This window comes from Leptonychotes weddellii, chromosome X (genome assembly GCF_054177405.1).
Source record: "Leptonychotes weddellii isolate Sample4059 chromosome X, ASM5417740v2, whole genome shotgun sequence".
Lineage (NCBI taxonomy): Eukaryota > Metazoa > Chordata > Mammalia > Carnivora > Phocidae > Leptonychotes > Leptonychotes weddellii.
The window spans coordinates 55,760,863-55,778,359 of record NC_138385.1 but is presented as its reverse complement, the minus strand read 5'-3'; the positions used below and the strand labels follow the sequence as shown (position 1 = coordinate 55,778,359).

General features: G+C 39.0%; 1 protein-coding gene across 2 annotated transcripts in view; it reads left to right on the top strand.

The window, feature by feature from the left end:
- The window catches only part of LOC115941091 (uncharacterized), a 448,023-nt gene that overhangs the window by 419,904 nt on the left and 10,622 nt on the right, over nucleotides 1-17,497 (top strand). The window lies entirely within an intron of this gene.

Sequence of the window (17,497 nt, the reverse complement as noted above, 5' to 3'; positions counted from 1 at the left end):
AGGTGAACTAGCTAGCGGGATTTCCTAGGCTTGAGAAACCTCCCCCAAACCTGAACGGAGACCCAGGAATGGACCAGGTCGACCCTAAGACCCCCCTCCTCAATTTGCTCCCCATCCGACACTCCTCCACCCACTTGCTTCCTCCAGCCACTTGCCTAAGTAGGAGTGAAGGAGAGGGCCAGGGTAACCACCTCCACTCCCCCCCCCCCCCCCCCCCACACCCACATACACTCTTCCTCCTCTAGGGTGGAGTGTTCTGGGGGGCCCAGCCCTGCAGCTCCATCTGCCTCAAAGCCTTGCAAGGGCCAGAGTTTCCTCCTGTCAGAGGGAGATCTTTCAGCTCCTTGCCTCCTCATTCGTCCTGCCCCTCCCCCACCGAACACGGACACAGCGCCTTCATCCTTTAGCTCCATGAACACAGGAGTCTTCCCCGCAGCATATGTGGACACAGATGCTCCCTTCAACAACAGGGTGCCCTCACCTTTGGGTGGGCAACTTACAGTTCACAGATGCTCCCATATCCCTCATCACATTTGACCCCTCCCCCCAACCCTGAGAGGTGGCTGCTCTTATACCTGTTTTACAGATGGGGAAAGTGAGGCCCAGAGGGGAACTAAATGCCAGTTTTCAAACCCCTTCTCCAAGGCTCTTTCCACACTTCCTTACAGAAAGTAGGGAAGTAAGTGAATCTTTCTTTTTGCCTGACTTCTCAGAAATTCTGCTTGCTGCTCCTGGAGAGAGTACCTGCTGCCCCCAGACCCACTCTGCCCCCTCAAGGAAAACTCTGGACAGTGAGTGGCACCATAGCCCCAGGACGGAGGCATGAAGGCTGAAGAAGCTGAGCCAGAGTCCTTGTGCATCTCCCCACCCCACCCCCACGCCAGCCTCTCCTATGGAGGGAGAGGGATGAGGAGGGGAGTATGGAAGAGTAATTAGGAGTCTCTAATCTGCCTTTCCCTGGGAATACACAACATTGTCTTCAGGGTTCCTCTGTGTCTTAAAATGGAGGTAAAACTCCAAAATGAACTCTCCTATAACTTATTCCCTCAGTCCTCTTATTATTCAATAGAATAATCACCATTGAGTGCTAATTTCCAGGGCCTGGTTTAATTCCCACAGACCCCCAAAGGACCTTTTTGTCTGGTTTGGTTATTGGATGGGGGGAGGACAGTTCCTGGGAGGCCCTGCTTTTATGGGAAAGGATTTGTATGTCTAAGTGGTCAACATAGCTAGCTCAAAATGTCCCTTTTTTCTAGACTTCCAGTGCTTTGCTAAGCCTCAGAGAGGGGATGGGAAAGAGTAGCAAATAACATGCAATTAAAGGCAGGGAAGCTCCTAAGGCAGCACCTGTGGAAAGGAAAAGTGGAGAACATGCCTAAACTTCTGTCCACATACTTTAGTGAGGTGGACGTGTCCTGTATATGCCTCTCAGCAATTGTGGCCATTACCTTCTTCCTCATCTCCCCTGCCCCAGGTGAGAGATTCCCTATATCTGCAGGGGAGCTTGGTCATCTGGCAGCCCCCACTACTCGGAGGTGCCACATTGTTTGGTAGGCTCTAAATTCCCTGATCCCAGTAAGTCCTAGCCTAAGCCTTCCTTTCAGGCTGAACAGCTTCAAGCATCCAAGCCGGGTCCTTCCAAGGTTAGAACTCACCTGTCAACCAGGCTGGGCCTGGAAATCAAGGAAAGCCAGGTTTCAGGGAAAGTCAAGTTCTAAGCAAAGCTACTTTTAGTTCAATAGCTCTATAAATAGTTGTAACTAATGAACTCCAGGAGCCCTTTAAATATACTGACAGAGCATAGGGGCTACAAACAAACTTACCTTAATTCCCTTTTTCTAGCCAACTGAGTTCTTTCTTCACAATCATTAGTCAATACAATTAAGGGCTGTCATACTAGAAGGAAATTAAAGATCCAAAGAAGGTCAGGATTAAACCAGTGGAGAACTTCAGATCCAGTAATTTTCACACTGTATTCTGTGACTCTTAGGGGATTCACAGAGTTACCTCAAATCCACTGAAATCTCTGGGAATGGTTTTTCCCTATCCCACCTATGCAAACAGATAAAAATGCTGAATATTATACATAAAACAAATTTAAGAAGACTTTGAAAGGTGGAGATAAGAAGTCAGACCAGCTAGGGACCTCAGGACCAGAGGGGTGACTCACTTGAAGTGAGTGCTCTAGGTTTCTTTTTTGCCTTATATATCCCACACTTGGTGCTGGAGAAGCCAGAAACCCAAAAATGCCAATGGGCACTGATATAAAAAGTCAATGAAAATCTTTCCCTCTTTAGCCAAAGAATCATGAAAGGGTCAGCCTAGAAAGATAGAAAACTTCTACACAATAATAATTTTACTTCAGTCAAACACGATGGAAAAAACTGTGGTCCCAGCCTCACCCCAGCCAGCAAAGGCAAAGTGGAGAGCTTTCATCATGCTGTAGCAAATAACCTCTCCTCCATTCATCACCATGGTGGTGTCACAGTAGACCAAGTATGGAGCTCAGACTTTCATCCCAGCCAGGCAGAAACACATGGTATCCTTGTCCCTTGCATCCCTGGTGGTATAAGAGGAAATCTAGTGGGGTACCTGAACTCCCACCCCCACATAGCAGTAATGAGAAGCCCCTCAACACTGGGGTATCAGTAGTGGCCCAGTGGGGAACCTTAACTTGACAGTAATGAGGTAGTGTACCTTTCTTCCACTGGCATGCTGTCAGAGGAGGCCTGCTAAAACACATTTTTTTTAAACCCCACAGTTTCATTACATACTACTAAAAATGTCCAGGTTTCAATAAAAAAATCATTCATGACACAAGGACATCATATCAGACCCAAGAAAATATCAATTTGAGTAAAAAAAAAAATAATGACAACAATGAAATGGCACGTTAGCACTATCTGACAAGGAACTTAAAGCAGTCATCATAAAAATGCTTCAGTGAGTATTTATGAGTATGCTTGAAATAATTCAAGAATTAGAAAGTCTCAGCAAATAAAAAGAAGATATAAAGGGATACCAAATGGAAGTTTTGGAACTAAAAATAGAATAACAGAGATTAAAAAAAAAAAAAGCTCAATGGATAAATTCCACAACAGAATGAAGAAGAAAGAGGAAAGAATCAGAGAATTTGGAAAAAAGGCCAATATAAATTATCTTGTCTAAATAAGAGAAAGGGGGATGCCTGGCTGGCTTAGCAGGTAGAACACACGACTCTTGATCTCTTGATCTAGCATTGTGAGTTCAAGCCTCATGTTGGGTGTGGAGCCTACTTAAAAAAATAAAATAAACAAGAGAATGGAAATAAACTGAAAAAAGTTAACAGAACCTTAGGGAACCGTGAGACTACAACAGAAAAAAAAAATTAATATTCATGCGATCAAAGTCCCAGAAGGAGAAAAGAAGGAAGGTGTGGCTGAGAAAGTATTCAAAGAAATAATGGCAAAAAAGATCTTGAAAGCAGTGAGAGAGAAATGACACCTTAATTATAGAGAAAAAACAATTAGAATAATGGATTTCTCATCAGAAACCATGGAGGGAAGAAGGAAGAAGGGAAGAAGTCACAAATTTTTTTAAGTACTGAAAGAAAAGAACTGTTATCTCAGAATTGTATATTCAGCAAAAATATCCCTGAGGAACAAAAAGCAAAGCAAGACATTCGCAGATAATGGAAAACTAAGAGAATTTGTTGCCAGCAGACCTACCCTAAAAGAATGGCTAAAAGAAGTTCTACAAACAGTAAAGAAATGACAAAAGAAGGAATCTTGGAGCATCAGGAAAGAAGAAAGTACAATGAAAATAGTAGAAATATGAGTAAATACAACAGATTTTCCTTATCCTCTTGAGTTTTCTAAAGTATATTTAACAATTGAAGCAAACATTATAACAATATCTGATGTGGCTCTCAGTGTATGTAGAGGAGTCATTTAAGGCAATATTATAAATAGGGGACAGTGAAGAGACAATAAAGGAGGTAAGGTTTCTATACTTCACTGAGGGTGGTAAAATATTAACACCAGTAGACTATAGTTAGTTATGTACGTATCAAACTACTAAAGAAACTATGTAAAAAGTTTATCTATAGATAAATAGAATTCTAAAAAACTTAAAAATAAAACCTACAGGAAGGCAGGAATAAAGCCAGAAATGAAGAACAGATGAGACAAACAGAAAACAATAAAATGTCAGACTTAGGCCCTGACATATCAATAATTACATTAAATGTAAATGATGTCAGTATATTAATTACAAAGATTAGTAGAGTAGATTAAAATGACACAGTATTTGTTGTCTACAGGAAATTTACCTCAAATATATAATGATAGGTAGGCTGAAAGTAAAAGGTTGGGAAAAGATATGTCATATATACATTAATAAAAAGAGATGAGAGTGGCTGTATTAATTTTTGATATGGTAGACTTCAGAGCAAAGAAAGTTACCAGAAAAAGAAAAGGACAAAACATAATGATAAAATGTTTAGGCTACCAGGAAGATACAGCAATCCTAAACAGTGCTTCAAAAAAGTTGAAGCAAAAACAGAAAACAAAGGGGAAATAGACAATTCCACAATATAGTTGGAGACTTCAACACTGTATCTCAAAAACTGATGGCAAAACTAGACAGAAAAAAGTGAGTAAGGACTAGAACTAAAAACACCATCAACCAGGAAGATCTAATCAACATTTAAGGAGCACTCTACCTCACAACAGCAGAATATACATTCTTTTCAAGCACCCATGGGACATACACCAAGATAAACCATATCCTGAGCCATAAAACCAACTTTAACAAATTTAAAATAATCGAAGTCATACATTATGTTTTCTCAGTATAATGGAATCAAATGAGAAATCAAAACCAGAAAGACAATAGCAAAGTCTCTAAAAAAAATGGCAATTAAACAACACACTTCTTAACAATGCATAGATCAAAGAGGAAGTCTCAAAAGAAAAAAAAAAAATAGAGGCAACAGGGTGCTGGATGGCTCCATCAGTTAAACCTCAGACTTGGTTTTGGCTCAGGTCATGATCTCAGGCTTGTGAGATCAAACCCCACCTTGGGCTCCAGGCACAGTACAGAGTCTGCTTGAGATTCTTTCCCTCTCAGTCTGCCCCTCTCCCTGCTCATGCTCTCTCTCTCTCAAATAAACAAATAAAATCTTAAAAAAAGATAATCTTTGATAATAAACTTACAATTTAAAAAAAATACAGGCAACTGAATGAAAACCAAAATGCAAAATACTAAAATATGTGGGACAGAGCTAAAGCAGTACTAAGAAAGAAGTTTATAGCACTAAATGCTTACATTCTAGATTGGGAATTATTTCAAATCAATAATCTAAGTTCCTACCTCAAGAAACTAGAAAAAGGAGAGCAAAGTAAACTCAAAGTGAACAGAAGGAAGGAAATAATAAAAGGTAGAAATCAATGAAATCAAATATAGGAAAACAATAGAGAAAAATCAATAAAACAAAAAGTTCTTTGAAGAAATCAGTAATATTTATAAAACTCTAATAAGACTGATTAAAAAGAGAGAAGATCCAAACCACCAAACATCTTGTAAGAAATAGGAGATAACATTACAGATTCTGCAGCCATTAAAAAGATAACAAGAGAATACTATGAACAACTTTACATTCATAACTTTAATAACTAGAGGGAAAAATTAGACAAATTCATCAAAATCCACAAACTACAAGAACTCAACCAAGAGGAAATACACTACACAAATAGTCCTATAACCACTAAAAAAATTGAATTTATAATTTAAAACTTCCCCAAAAGAAAAGCTATATGGACTCATTGGAAAATTTTACTAAACATTCTTCCAAAAAAGAATTAACAGCAATTTTATACAATCTCTTCCAGGAAACTTAAGATGAAGAAACACTTCTCATCTAATAATATGAGGCCAGCATTACCCTGATATTAAAATCAAAGACAATACAACAGTAAAAGAAAAAGAAAATTATAGACCAATATCCCTTATGAATATAGATGCAAAATTCCTCAAAAAATATTAGCAAACCAAATCCATTAATGTATAAAGAATTATGCACCATGCCAAAATGAGATTTATTCCAGGTGTGTGAGGCTGTTTCAATATTCAAAATTCCATCAATGTAATGTACCACATCAGCAAATTAAAGATGAAAAATCATATGATACTATCAATTGGTACGGAAAAAGCATTTGACAAAATCTAATACTCATTTATGATTAAAGACTCTCATCAAGTTAGTAATAGAAGGGAACTACTTTAATCTCATAAAGAACATCTAAAGCATCTACATCTAATGTCATACTTTATGGGGAAATACTATGTTTTCCTGCTAAGATCAGGAACAAGGCAAAGATGCCCATTTTCACCACTCTTATTTAAAATCCTAATGGAAATTCTAGCCACTGCAATAAGCTAAAGAAAAGAAATAAAATGTATATAGATTGGAAAGGAAGAAATAAAACTGTCTCTATTCACAGATGCCAGAACTGTCTACATAAAAAATCCCAAGGAATCTACAAAAACTTTATAAAACTAGTAAGTGAGTTTAGCAACATTGTATTATGCGAGATCAACACACAAAAATCAAACACACTTCTATATACTATATGAACGTGAAGAAACTGAAGTTGAAAATACAGTAACATTTATAATCATTACAAAGAAAATGAAATACTTAGGTACACACCTAAAAAATCATGTACTAGATCTGTATGCTAAAAATGTCAAAGTGCTGGTGCAAGAAACCAAGGAAGATCTAAATAAGTGGAAAGACATGCTGTGTTCATGGACTGGAAGATTCAACATGGTAATGATGTCTATTACCCCTAAACTGATATAGAGTTTTAATTCAATTCCTATCAAAATCCTAACAAGTTTTTTTTTGTAAATATGGATAAGATTATTCTAAAAATTATCTGAAAAGGTAAAGGAATTAGAATAACTGAAACAATTTTTAACAAGAAGAATAAAGTGAAAGGAATCACTCTGATTTCAAGACTTATTATATAGCTATAGTAATCAAGACTGTGGTATCAGTAGAGAGATAGGTATGTAGAACAATGGAATAGAATGGAGACCCCTGACATAGTCCCACACAAGTATAATCTACTGATTTTTTACAAAGGTACAAAAGCAATTTAAAGGAGAAATTATAATATTTTTAACAAATAGTGTTGGAGCAATTGGATATTTATAAGCAAAAAGGAAAAAAACTCAAAATGGATCATAGACTTAAATGTAAAATGTAAAACTATAACACTTTTAGGAGAAAACATAGGAGAAAATCTTTAGGACTCAGGGCTTAGAGAGGAGTTTCTTAGACATGACACCAAAAGCACAATCCATAGGGGGAAAATTAATCAATAAATTGGATGTCATCAAAACTTAAAACTTTTGCTCTGCAAAAGACTCCATTAATAGGACAAATGACAAGCTACACACTGGGAGAAAATATTTACAAACCACACAAACCACATATCTAACAAAGACTGATAGCCAGAATATATAAATTAAACTCAACAGAAAAAACCCAAACAATCCAATTAGAAAACAGGCACAATATATAAAGAAATATTTCACCAAAGAGGATATATGTAAGGCAAATAATCACATGAGAAAATGTTCAACATTACTTGCATTAGGGAAATACAAACTATGATCACAATGAGATACCATTATATATTTGTCAAAACAGTTAAAATAATAAATGGTGACAATGTCAAAAGCTGGAAGGATGTGGAGAAAATAAATCTCTCATACACTGCTATGAGATTGTAACATGTTACAGCCACTCTAGAAAATAAGTTAGCAGTTTCTTTAAAAGCTAATCATACATTTACCATGAGACCCAACAGTTACACTCCTGGGCATTTATCCTTGAGAAATGAAAACTTATGTCCACACAAAATCTCTACACAATTGTTCACAGCATTATTTGTAATAGCCCAAATCTGAAAGCAACCAAAATGTCCTAAAATATAGATGAATGGTTAAACTGTGGTACATCCATACAATGAAATACTATTCGGCAGTAAAAAGGAACTAACTACTGATACATGCAACAATCTGGATGGATCTCAAGGGTATTATGCTGAATGACAAAAAGCCAATTTTAAAAGGTCACATACTGTGTGATTCCATTTATATAACAGTCTATGAATGACAAAATTATAGTAATGAAGAAGAGATTAGTGATTGCCAGGCATTAGAGGTGGTGGTAATGTGGGGGGAGCAGGTGTGAATATAAATGGGTAGCATGAGGGAGATCTTTGGGGTGATGGAATAATTCTGTATCTTTATAGTTGTGGTGGTTATATGAATCTACATGTGATAAGATGGCATAGAACTACACATTGGGTGCACATTGTACCAATACAAATTTCTTTGTTTTGCTATGTACTATAGTTACCTATGATGTAGTCAATGGGGGAAACTGGGTGAAGGGCATATAGTATCTCTCTTTATTATCTTTCCAATTTCCTGTTGATTTATAATTCAAAATAAAAGTTTAAAAATTTAATTAGCTAGGAAAAAATAGTCCAAATCCCTTATTTTACAAATAAGGAAACTGAGATGCCAAAAGGACAAGTAACTGGCCCAGTGTTTTACAACTGTCAGTGTAGCACTGAGACTTTGCAACTTTTATTACTGTCCTGAAACCTAACCTCTCAAAGCTCATTTTCACCAGTGTACTTTCCAGCATCAACTTGTCCACACTTTCATCACATACTCTTATACCAAAGTTCTTCTAGTTTTTGCTGGTCAGATTTCCCTTAAGAGTCTTCCTACCTACTGGCATTTCCCCTCTAGATGGCTTAACCTTTTTTGTTTTTGGCAGCCATACACTGCCAAGGTAGATTTTCTGATCTTTACTCCTCTTTACACTAACCCTTAGGATCTGGCTCAATCATGCTCAAGATTTCTTAGAAGCTTCTTGCCAACTTCATGATCTTTTCTGTTGAGAAATGGCCCATTCATTAGTTAGGCCTAGCAGTTCAAGTCCACTGCCAATCAGTACATGGTGCCACCTACTGAAATAGGGAAGGATATTCCACAAGTCTAAAGTACCTGTAAAATAGTCAGGTGGAGGTGTCCAGCAAACAACTGGGGAACTAAAGTTCCAGGGAGAGGTCAGGCCTAGAGATACAGATTTTTGAGTTGTTAGGGTATGGAGAATAGTTAGAACTATGAGGAAATTTCTTCTGTAATAGGAAGATAAACAATTCTTACATAAAGGAACAATACCACAGAGGTGGATAAAATCAGTGTTAACTAGAGAAGAATCAAGGGTCCAGTAGTCCTTTTTTCTCTGAGCAATTATCTCAGGTGGTTGAAGCCTTGAACTGTCCTGAGCATGTTGAGGAAAGCATCAAGGCTTTGTGTGATGGATGGGGTAATGCAAGAAGGGATTCCCTCTAGATGCATTGTCTCAGTGGTCTTTTTGCAGGCTGTTCACTCCTTTCAGAAGAACAAAGAAAAATCTCAGTTCAAGTCAGAACTGGGGATCGAATTACAAACTGCTGGATAAAGTGTCTAAAATGTTGCTAAGGGATACGTGAAAGCTGCTGTTCCTAGAGAAGAGGACCCCAAATTATAAGAGAAAGAGAAACAGGAAAAATTCTAGGTAAGATTCTGGGAGTCACTGGTCTCTGACAAAAGCTTTCCCTGGGCCTAAGAGCCACACTTTCCACATTTCTTTGCCTTCTCAGTATTTTCCAACTCTATCAAAGATTTTTTTTTTTTTTTGGTATCACTCAGCATGTGTGGAATCTTTGTTGAGCCACATGCAAGTTTTAAAAGAACCATTGTGAGATGCTTCTTTTGGCATTTATCCTATTTAACTGATTTTTTTGTGTTTAGCTTTTTTTTTGCACCTGGCATATCTAATTACTTGCCTATCTAGCTATGGTTGTAGATGCTAAACAGTGGCTATATGCTGAGCAAAAAGAAAAAAAATAAATAAAATTGCCGTAGCAACAAATCTTCAGCCATTGATTTGATTTGTTGTTTCACAGGCAATGTGTAATCCCAGTTTACCTGGTAAAGCAGGAATCTGTTACATGGGGGTTTTTTTGTTTTTTGTTTTTTTTACTGTCTCACAACGTACAGGTCCCATCTTATTCTAGAACAACTCTGTCTGTCATCCTGCCTATCTCCTTCACAACAGGAAAAGGAAAACTGTGACTCAGAGAAGTGTCATTTAAAACCACACTGCTTGTAAGAGGCATTATGAATCTAAGTCTGAGGGGCTCTTAACCTATGTTCTTTTCACTGCATCTTTAGGTCTCCAAATAACCTCTCTAATGGGTCATTTGCTCAATACAATCATTGTTGCTCATTATTGTTAAGGCCCTGGACCTTATATTGCCTCTTAAGCAATGTTCCTGGGGCCATGTGTCCGTATCCAGACACAATTCTAATAATTCAGTTGGATCTCCAGGTGAATAGATTCTTTTGAAGGAGGAAAGATAGAGGGAAGTTTCAGGGGGCGAAAGCCAAGAGTCAACTTTCCCAGGCAAGTGTCTTACACAGGAGTAGGATCCATATCAAATATGCTATTTGCAGAGTCCTTTGTCACAATAACAGTGATATAGTAACTTAGTTTCCACACCCATTGAACAGGGCCTCTTCCCAAAACTTGTTGCTTAGCCTGAGAGGATCTGCAAATGAGTCTGTTCCATGTGCACTCACCTGCAGCCCTGAAAGTCTCAGGACTGGGGATCCAGAGGGTATGTGGCTATGAAATCACCATCAGACCCATCCCAACAGTTAGTGGTGGCATGGCAGAGGGATGAAGTCAGCCTGCAACATGGTCCTACCTACTGGACTAGGGAAGCAATATTTGCCACCATAACAAGCAGAAGAGGAGCCAGTTTCCATGTAGTTGGTCCTGATTGTTATGCTGTAGTCCATAACTGCCTTTCCTTTGGCCCTATTTTATTTGGCCCTTTGCTCTTATATCTGAAATCCAAAAGATGAACTTTGACACCAAGGTTGGGACCCCTACTGCATGGTTAGGTTAGGGCCTCATATCCCCTAAACAACTAGAAGCAGCCAATCTGGAGTTTCCATTGTTTCAACTACCAATTCTTTCTCAGGATGGTTTGCATGTAGACCTGCATGGATGCAGGCAACTGATCTGGGTGACTGTCACTCATAAAATGTCAGGGCATATTAGTTAATCCACAAATGTATGTTAAATTTACTAGATTCATCTGAGTTTGTTGAATTTAGTTTGCCCAACAGTAAAATCACTGACAAGTAAAGAAGTCACCTAGAGGCATCCAATGAAAAGGATTTTAGTAATCGGCTCTTTAAAAAATTAAAAACTGCTGTCCCTTTGGTTCATTATGTGGGCAACCCCGCCCCCTACAGTTATTAGCCAAGAAAAACAGAGCAATGCTGGCCCAGTTATCAGTGAGAAGCTAGTTCCATCTTATTTGTTGCACTGTGTCCCCGTTAACTGAGGATTTCTCGGTGATGGCAGAAAAAATCATTCAAATTGGATTATAATAACATAAAGAGCCGCCTTGCTGTTTATATGAATCTCACAAACCGTTTCAAAAGCTTAGAGCACTGTAGAGCCTTCTCCACTGGGTACTGTGGACCCAGCTTCATTGTACTTCCATTTGTGGAAGGAAAGGGGCAGGGAAGGGAGAGTCTTCTGTGGTGTCATGGAACATGCAGCAGCCCTAGAGTCAGATCTGTTTTGTACCTCTGAGTCTGCCACTTAGTAGATATTTAAGTCAGAACACTTCACTTCCATGATTGAGACTCCAACAGCTTCTCATCTCAGAATAAAATCCTATCCTCCTTCCCTAGACTATAAAACATTCACAGACTGGCCCCTGACTCATTTCTTCTCCCCCTTCTTCAACATTGCTCCTTTTCCTCCCTCTAAATAATGACCTGAGCTCATTTCCTGGGGCTGGAATGTTCTGCTTCCTGTTCATTCAGGTATCAGCTTGTGTCACCTCCTCAGAAAGGTCTTCTCCAACCACCCTACTCCATCTCAGTCACAATCACATCAGACCATTTTAATTTTCTCCCCAGCATTTAACCACAGTTTTCATCTCTATTTACAAAGGTATCACCTGCCTCTCCCTACTAGAATGTAAGCTCCATGACTGCAAGGACCTTTGTCTTATTCACCACAGTATCTCCTACACCTGAAATGTTGGGATGCAGGTTACAATAAATTTATTTTGAATGTTTAATACTAGCAGTGGGACCCAGAGGACGTCACTTAGCCTCTGACTCTTTTTCAGTTATAAAGTGCAAATATCCAATTGCCCACCAACTGTAATGAGTATCAAAGAGGACAAAAGTGAAAAGGCCTAGCCTGCTAGCTGATAAACAGGTACAGCACATCTATTGATCTATTAATCAATCCATAACCATCTCTCCAGCTCCCCTTCCCTTTCAGGGCCATGCTGGCAATTCACATTTACCTTTCAGTAGAACCAATGTGTGTCTACAGTGCTGGTGATTGGAGGGTGGATGCTGGAAATCACAAAATGCTTTCGAGTGGGTCCCACAGTACCTCTTTGGAACAGTTATGAGTAGGTATTGTCATCCACAAAAATGTCAGGAGTCAGGAATCTAGCCCACTCAAGTTTCTAGGCTCATGTTTATAAGTTGGCATTTTAAACAAGAAATAAGGCCTAAGCCAGGCCTAGTTAATATATTCTGGACAGGTAACTTGTAAGGTACTCAAAATCAAATGTACCACTCCAGTAGTGTGGACTGAAGGAAATGGGGTAGGATGGAAAGAAAGAATGAGGGCTCTTCCAGCTTTTTTTTCCAGGTGATTTTGACCTCAGACTTTTAAAAAATAACAGAGAAAGGGCCCAGCCAGTGTCCATGTCTGTACAAGTGTTGTTAGATAGTATCTATACTAAAATGAAGTTTGGAGTGTATTTTTATTTAGCAGATTAGGCTGAATGATTTTCCTGTTTAAAAATGTAGATGCTGGGGCGCCTGGGTGGCTCAGTCGTTAAGTGTCTGCCTTTGGCTCAGGTCATGATCCCAGGGTCCTGGGATCGAGCCCTGCATCAGGCTCCCTGCTCCGCGGGAAGCCTGCTTCTCCCTCTCGCACTTTCCCTGCTTGTGTTCCCTCTCTCGCTGTGTCTCTCTCTGTCAAATAAATAAATAAAATCTTTTAAAAAAATGTAGATGCTACTTACTGGTCCCCAAATGTGGAGAAAAGGGATTAACTCAGATGCTGGAGAAGACAGCATTAATTACTTGGAGAGTTTCCTTTTCATTAGAGCAATAGGGAAGAATTTGGGCTTAGCTGCTGAGTTGGTCTCCTTCTTAGAAAACAATCCTGTACCTTTGTGCTAACAGAGTTTCACACTGTTCCATTCTTTCCCTTACCCATGAAAGGGCAGAGCAGAGACACAACAGAATAACTCTTCCTGAATTTTTACCTTTAATCTAGAAGGGCTACACCCAAAATACTGAAAAAAAGCGAGGTGATGTGCTCCTCTGGCCTCATCCAAGCAAGCAGTCAGTCACATGCTGGAGACATATTTGAGTCACACACGATTGAAACCAGTATCCATCCTCTACTACTAAATGGATTTTCAGATTCCTAAATTAAAAGGCTACAGAAAATGTTACACTATATTCACACAGAAAATACAAGTAAAGCCAACGTAAATGAATCAACTTTTCCCCAAACCTCAACTCCAAGGGCTCTTCTTTCACAGGAGTTAATATTTCACTCCATGTTGTTGAACAAAGCAAAACAAACTTTCAGCAATTGCGTCAGAAAGACTTGGTGTTAGGAAACACTTGCTTTCACTTGGGCTGAAGTCTGATTTGGTAGCCTCTATCCTCATGTCAGCTTTCCCCCCTCCACTCGAAGTCATTTAAACATAATATATCACTTACTTTCTAACTAAAGTAGAAACATAAATCCAGGTTAGCGGTTTCTAACAAATGCCAAGAATATTCAAATGTAGTGATTTCAGATGACAGGGCAACTGCTTGGAAATTATTTGTACTGTTTTCACATAACTGAACTAAGAGAATCCACATAAAACTTGGGGTGCTTGTTCCTGCAATAAATAAATGTGACAACCACTACTTACTGGCTGCTACATAATGCTGAAGTTGTGGTGGACTGCCCTAACTTTTAATCATTGGGCTCTCAACCGGCTAAGGTCTTTTGCCAATTCTTAATGGTTAGATCTCAAGCTTTGATATGGAGTACATTAACCTCAAAAGGGGAGAATGATGGTAGTTTTGTAAGCTTGTATAGACACTTTTTTTTTAAAAAGAGATTTATTTTTTTGAGAGCGCATGCAAGCGAGTCGGGGCAGGGGTGGAGGGAGATCTTTAAGCAGACTCCCTGCTGAGTGTGGAGCCCAGTGCGGGGGTTCCAACTCACAACTCATGAGGTCATAACCTGAGCTGAAACCAAGAGTAGGACGCCTAACCAACTGAGCCACCCAGGGGCCTCCAGACATCTTAAGCTACAGTTTGACACACAATTAAAAAAATGATGCCCATTTAGTTTTAGGGCAGTGTAGGTGAGCAGGTAAGATGTGCATATCTACAGGTGAACTTTTAAAACCCATCACCAGTTGCATCCTACTTACTATAACCATTCTCTCCCATATTCTAGAACTGCACTGTCCAATATGGAAGCTGCTAGCCACTTGTTTCTATTGAGCATTTAGAAATGTGCCTTATTCAAAATGAGACATACTCTAAGTGCAATATACCAGATTTTGAAGACTCGATTTGAAAAAAAAAATGAAATCCAGTAAATCTCAATTATTTTTTAATACTAATTCAACATGTTAAAATATTTTGACCTTATTGGGTTAAATAAAATTATTAATTTCACCTGTGTCTTTTTACCTTTTGTATTGTGGCTGCTTTCTTAGGAAAGCTAAAATTACATATCACTTGTGTTATCCTCCTACTGAACAGTGCTAGTCTAGAACACTTGGTGCAGACAGGGGACAAGTGTGAATTTATTTAAAAAGTAGGTACATCACAGTCACCAACACCGTCCATTGATAAACTCAGCAGTAGTTCAGAGGCTTTAGGTCCCCATCCTGCCAAAACCAAGAAATCTCAGACCAGCACAATGCTTAGAATTTAACGGGAGCACAACACACATTACCTATTAGCTGATGAAACTCTAAATTCAGATGAGCCCATTCTCACCCCATTACTCTTCACTGCTCCTCTCAAGTATCATTTGAATGGGGATGGAATATTTATAGCATGTCTATCTTTTAAGGTTTTTGTATTATTTTATTAACTATTTACATGTCTCCCCACTGAAATGCCTGCTCCTTTTGAGTAGGAATTAGATCTTTCTCCCGTGCTTTACCTGAGGAGTGATAATCATTTCAAAGTACTCACCTCACCAGCCATTTACTTACTCTAAATATTACTTACTGCACCTATTATTTGAAATGCCTTGTTTGTGATTGCCTTTAGAGCACACATTCTTCTGAATATGCTTAAAGGTGGCAAATCTCCAAGAAAAAGATAATTCTTGGAAATAGCCAAGACTTGTCTCAATATGGCAAATAAGGTGAAGAAACTGAATAGGGCTGCTTCTCTCAGTTTATAAAATTGTTTCTGAAAGCAATTTTAAACAAGCCCCAAGTATCTTCTGAGCAATGACGACATTCTTAGAATGCCTATGGCTGCCCAAGGCAACTTCAAACGACATCTACCTGGATGCCAGTAAGCTAGCTGGAATACTTTTCAAAAGCTGCCATCTTTTCCAGTCATTTCGTATTTCAAACTGAGTAAAAACTGGGGCCAAGAGCACATGTAACAAGGGGCTGAGATGACTCGTAACATTAAAGATTCCCCAAATGTACTCCATCCTCCTAAAATGTTGGAAATGAAACACCTTGATATACAGAGTACTAAGGTCTATTTGTTAATGCCCACAGTGATTTACTGAATTTACAATATATAACTTTTACTCCTCAGATTTGCCCTTAAAGTTTTCCCTGGCAAACTAGCTAAAACCCATGTTTTTTCTAAGAAATCATACCTTATAAGCTATCTAGTCTAGGGCTTGGATAAATACTTAAAAACCAATTAGGAGCCACACAGGAGCAGGGTGAAGAAAAGTACAATGAAAATAAGCTATGGATGGGGTGCCTGGGTGGCTCAGTCGTTAAGCATCTGCCTTCGGCTCAGGTCATGGTCCCAGGGTCCTGGGATCGAGCCCCGCATCGGGCTCCCTGCTCCGCAGGAAGCCTGCTAAAATCTAAAGATTTTATTTATTTGTTTGACAGAGAGAGACACAGCGAGAGAGGGAACACAAGCAGGGGGAGCGGGAGAGGGAGAAGCAGGCTTCCCGCAGAGCAGGGAGCCTGATGCGGGGCTCGATCCCAGGACCCTGGGACCACGACCTGAGCCGAAGGCAGATGCTTAACGACTGAGCCACCCAGGCGCCCAATAAATAAAATCTTTAAAAAATTTTTTTAAAAAAGAAAATAAGCTCTGGAATCAGAGATGACTGGAAATACTTGGCCACTTACTATGTGACCTTCGGAAAATTACCAAAGACTGTATCTCATCTGCATCACCTATAAAACAGGGTGGTAATAATGCATCTCAGAGTCACTATGAGAATTAAATAATTTATAGTACCTGATACAATGTCTAACAACAATCAGAAAAAGTTAGCTCTTTTTAATACAGCTATATTAGCAATCCATTTGGAATGTCTTACATTTAAATCTTGCCTGAATTCAAAGACCTCAAAGAAACTGGACCCCAGATTTCCTATTTTTTTTAAATGATCATTAAAAGTACAGTTTATACCCCACTCCACTCTGATTAACCAGATCCTCTGTTCCAGGCAATAGTCCCTTCCACCGAATTTCTCTCAAGATGCTTGTGCGTTGGCTTACTTTGTTGTCGAGAATGTCAACTTTTCAGTGGCAGTCTTGAGCTTCAAAGAATAGAATCATGACCAACACTTAAAATCCCTGGGACAGTCATAAAGCAAAGAGCTGACCACACCAAAGTTATCCCAAGGAACTGAGTTCCTATGCCAATGATAGGGCTTGGTGGGCACCAGAGGAAATGAAACTAATAAAATTCACCATTGGCTAAACGAATACCAGTACCGGGGGAAGTCTTACCCAGGTATCAGAATGTGACAACCTACTTAAGAAACAAGGACATCTTCGTGGTTTAAGCAACACGTGTAAGAGGTTGGAGATAGGGACAGAAAACAAAAGCTACATGAGCACATCTACACACCTAGACAAGTTTTTGTATTTATAGAGGTCAAGCAAGAGAGTAGGCAGGGCGATGGTGAGAATACAAGTAACAGCAAAGATGCACCTACTTAAAATGTCATTTACAGAAGTCTTTCTAGGATTCTTGTATTGGAATATACCTCAACCTTTTATTTTACCACTCGAAGACTAAGCCATTAAACTACACAACATAAAATGGAGGTTATATCCCATAAACCAGTATCTGCTCAAACTCA